The following is a 4,990-nucleotide window of genomic DNA, read 5'->3' as shown; positions in this document are numbered from 1 at the left end:
TGGGGGGGGGGGGGGGGGAATGACACATGAATTGAACCAGGGCTTGAGCAGGAGAATTTATTTAGTATTTTATCTCAGCAAAACCAATACACTGGGTGATGTCGGGGGGCACCACAGATCCGCCCCGGCTGGAGAGGAGGGGCTGAAACCGACGGGTTAACAAAGGCTCCAGAGCTTTTTCCCTTGGGCTTTGCTTTCAGAAAGCAGAGGTTGCTGCTACACAGAAAGGTTTTGCACGAGTCATGTTCCCTGCGTCAGGCACGGGGTCAGGCAGGGCAGGTCCGGGTGGGAACTGGGAAACGGGGCAGAGAATTTTCATGGGAACGGTGGAAATGAGGTGGAAAGGGTGAGATGGCACCAACGTCCCAGGGAAGGAGGGAGGTAACAAAGCAGTGCCTTGAAGTGTCCTGGGGATTGTTTCAAAGAAAGCTGGTGAGAAACTGGCTTTATGAAAAGAACGTTCAGTGGGAAACTCGCTGCCATGCTCGGTTGGATCTTGTTGGGAATGCTCTGCAGGGATGTTCTGCACTGTGTGACATGATGCTTCTGCTGGGATTGAGCTCCTCTTCCAGTGTGAGCCCAGGATGAAGATGCATTTGGTGGCCCTGAGTCCCCTGGTGGGATCAGCTCTGCTGGAGAGCAGAGCACACACCTTCCTGAGGTGGAGCAGCCAGAAAATCCAACAGGGGAGAAGATCCTGTCTCCACAAGATGTCTTTGCAGCCCTTGCAGAATGGAGGGATTGAGCCAAGGTCTTCATCTCCTTGCCCTGATGGAAAGAGCCTGATGGTGGGAAAACAACTGGCTCCTGAGGAGCTGAAGGCTTCATCTCAAACCAGTGAGGGTGCTGGAGAAATACCCTCCCAGGGCTGGGAATGAACAGCAGAACATCCTGGAAGGGAGGGTGACTCCATCACACTGCTGGGAGAGTCTCCAGGCTGTGGGATCAGTAGGATCTTGATTCATCATCTGGACCTTCATCCACCTCAAGGTGGGGGATGGCTGGAGTCTGAGAGCTTCCAAAGAGCTCCTTGCTGCCCAGTTTCGTTTTGTTTGGCAAGTTCTGGGAGCGCTCACTCATGGTGGGGATATACCTGTGCCATGCTGGTTCTTTACTGGAGGGTTAAATCAGTCCTGGGATACCTACAGTGGCATGATGAGCGTGTGCCAACACCCAGGTGACACCAGGGTGGAAGCAAATAACCCTTCCTGCTCCTGCCCACCCTCAGGAGGATCCATGTCTTGCTCTGTGTGCTGCAAACACCCGGGTGCTGCTGGAGCAGAGGGGTTTCGGGGCAACATGGGATGCAAATCTGACCCAAGTACTTGCTCTCTAGGGCTGTGTCCTTCAGGAATCCAGGCTCCAGCAGGATCCAACCTGGGCTCTGGTTCTGCTGACTGTGGCCATAGGCATGGTCCAAAACCTTCAGCACTCTTGTGGGGCAAAATGCTCTGCTGTTTTGGTGAGGGCAGGTCTCAGGTGGGGCACTCCCAGCATGCCAGCTCTCCCCAGCTTCACTCAGCTCCCAGCAGGATTCTGCTGCCAAGGCTGCTCATAGCTGGGGATGTTTGGGTGCTAGGATGGATGGTGCCTGTGGCAGGGATGCTGGCCAGGTCCTGGCTGGCTCTGGAGAGTCCGTGGGGATCTGACGTGAGGGAGAATCTCAAAAGCCCTTCCCTCTATGACTTGGCTTGATGCCGCCAGTTTTGTGCCTGGTTATTTTGGGGCCGTGGTGGAACGGCTCCCTGGCACGTGTGCCTGGGCTCAGCCATGGTTATTGGCAGCCCTGGGGAGGACCCTGGGCACAGCAGCAAGGAGATGAGCTGTGTGGGACATTTCCAGCCCCTATCCCTCCATGGGCTGCCTGTATCTGATGCCTTCCCTGTGCCTGGGGCTGCACATCACCCCTTCCTGGGGCTGCACCCACCCGCTATGGCTCCCGCAGCAGGTAGGAGATGTGTGGGGGGATGAGGAGGGATGTGTCATTGCCTTGCCCTGGGTTTTGAGCCCTCCTGTGATGAGGAGGAGCTGCAGAGTGGGTGCAATTTAGTTGGGACTTGCCCATACCCAGGTGTAACACATGGATGTGCCCGCTCAGGGGGGACAGGATGCGGTGACGGTCCCTTCCGTGTCCATCCATCCCATGGCTCCTGTTGATCCACACGGGCAGGCAAGACAGGATCTGATAGTGGTTTAAGGGGATAAAGGGCAGATGAAATGCCCAAGTAACGAGATACTGGTGACGTCTCAGGCTGTCCTTCCTCCACAAGTCTGTGAAGTGCCAGGAGGTCTCCCTGGGACAGGGACATTCAGGGCAATCCCATGGATGTGCCAAGGCTTGGTGTGGCTGGTGCTGCCTGAGGTGAGAGAGGAATACTGGGTCCTACGTGGCTGTGAAGATCTCCTGGACTCCTTCAGCACAGGATGAGGCCCAGCATGGGAGGGAGCAAACCTGGGTTGGCCATGAGGTGGTTTTTGGTGGAGTTTGATCGCCAGGAGAAGGGAACTCCTAGACTTGGTGGGTTGGGAGCACAGCATTAGCAGCACTGCCCTTCCCACCCACCCAGGAGCCAGACTCTGGCTGGCAGCTCCCACCCTTGAAGTGGTTTGATTTCTGTTAATTGCAGTTGATATCTCACCTTTTCCACAAAGCTTTTGCAAGAAAAGAGCTGGTTTCAAAACTTCATCTCCGTTTCCTCTTCCCTACCCCTGGGCTGGGAGGAGGTGGCGGTGGAGGGAAAGCCAGGCCAGGCTTGCAGCAGGGCACAGGGTTTTTGGTTTTGATGACAGATTGGAAATTGCTGGAGCCTCAGCTGGGGGACAGTGTCACCTCCATGACCTTGTGGTGGCTGGGAGCAAGGAGCCAGGTATTGGCTGGCACTTCCCTTGCAAAACTGCTGGGCTTGGGGCACCGAAGGGCTCATGGCACAGAAAGTAGGAAACAGGTCACAGGAAACACCTTTTCTGTTGGGGAAAAACCTTTTTTGAAGGTTCTCTGCAGCAAGATGAAATCCAAGTTCTCCCAACTGCTGCTGTGATTTCTGTCCCCAGGCTGGTCTGAACTCAGATACGGCTGGGGCAGGCCCAGCCACAGAGCCCTGTGCTGCTCCAGGAGGGAGCAAGATCAATCTGATCACCCACAGACAAGAGCAATTCTTATGCCTTAAAGATGCTTTAATAATATATTTATTAACAGCATATCAAAAGGCAGAAGGGGCTGGCTCCATCCTGCCACTTTCACCCCCCCACCCCCCAAAAAAATATGGGGCTTAAGCATGTTTATATGTACAGGGACATCAAAGGAATGATTTGCATGTCCTCCAAAAATCAGTGTTCACAGGGCCTGGGATGGACTGAGGTTCAGCTCCCTGGTGATCCCTTAATTAAGAATTGAAAGGCTTCAAATTGACCCAGGGGTTGGAACCTGGGCAAGAAGCCCAGGGGTGAGTGCTGGAGGTAGAGGGTGGCTGTGGGGGCTGTTAGCTGGATCCAGCCCCCTGCATCCTCTTGCATCCCACGTTGCCATCACTCTTTGGGTGAGATTTAATTTCAGCTTGGCTCATTGGGGGGGTTCTCCTCATTTCTTTTGCCTCGTGACTCTATGGGAGCCTTGCAAGCTGGAGCATCCAACATGCAGCAAGTTTGCAGGATTGCAGCCTTCCCTGGGCACCAGTCCTGCCCCATGGCTGAGGAGGGGGAATGCTGCTGCTGTCCTCCTCCCCTCACCAAGGTTTGCAGCTGTGGATTGATCCACCTGAATCCCATGTGGGGCAGGCCACAGCCACCCGGGGAGCTGTCCTGTTGTTTGCTGCCATAATCTGTTTTGAAAAGGCAGCCCCTGCTGCTGTTTTTTTCCAATTAGGCCCTAGGAGATGACTCTGGGAAGGCAGCGGCCAGGCTAATTTACCAGGCAGACATTTCATTGAATTAGCTCGTGAGCTGCAGAGCAAAACCCTGAGAGCAGAGCCCGGGCTAGGGCAGGAGGTTCAGCAAACATCCACGCTCTGCCCGAGCCCAAAAACCTGCTCCCGTGCCCCACGTTAGTGCTCGACCCTCCTTGGGTGTGGGGTTGGGGTGAGCTTGGAAGTGGTGGGACCCTCCGGGAGAGGAAGGATGGGAGTTTCTCAGCTTGGGCTGAGAGTGCTGGCAGCTGGCAAAAAAAAAAACAACCAACCAACAAACCCTCCCCATCGACTTGCAAACCGTGCAGATCTGCCATGGACGTCATTGGAGGAGAATAAATATAGAAGCCCGAGATGCTGCTCCTTCCCAGAGTCACTTTTCAGGCCATAACTTTGTGCTGCCAGGTGACATCAATTCAAGAAAATGTATCTCTGCAGCAAGAGGTTTTGCTTGCCTGCCAGAGGAGTTCCATATGGCTGGTGACCCTCCCTCCACCTTCTCCTGTCCCCATCAGGGCCAGCGTGACACCCCTGGGAGGGTCACCCAGCACTGCTCCTCTGAAGCTTGGTTTTATTCAGCAGTGGTTTGTGTGCCCACCCTGGGATGGCAGCCCCACCTCCTGAGCTGCCCCAGACCAAGGCCAGTAGGGTACTGAAATATTGAACCAACTCTCCAGTCCCTTGTGAAGCCCAAAAGGAGAAATGGGAGTTTGGCTTTGCAAGATGTGTCTCTGTGATGCTTCTGCATCCCATCCAGCTGTGGAGCTCGGCTTGGTTCCCAGTGCAGCCCAAGGCTTTTAGGGGACCCCTAAACATGTTCAGGAGGGGTTGGTGGGGTTGTGCAGTGCCAGAGTCTGGGGGCAGCTGAGCTGGTGGAGCCCAAAATGCTCCTTTCCTTGGAGGCTGGGATGTGCTTGGGGTGGATGGAAAAAGGAGGTGGGTTGATCTCCAGGGCAGGGTTGTGGCTGCCAGAGCTGTTCTGTGTCCCCTGCAAGGGCTGCAAAAGGCTGCTGTAGTTTTCTGCCCCCTTTCTGGGCATATTTACCCTATAATTCCCCAGACCTGAGATTAGGGCTCTTGCTCTTTCC

This window comes from Chaetura pelagica, unplaced genomic scaffold, assembly GCF_000747805.2.
Source record: "Chaetura pelagica isolate M959 unplaced genomic scaffold, ChaPel_1.0 scaffold363, whole genome shotgun sequence".
NCBI classification, from domain to species: domain Eukaryota; kingdom Metazoa; phylum Chordata; class Aves; order Apodiformes; family Apodidae; genus Chaetura; species Chaetura pelagica.
Note: the sequence above shows the minus strand (reverse complement) of the source record.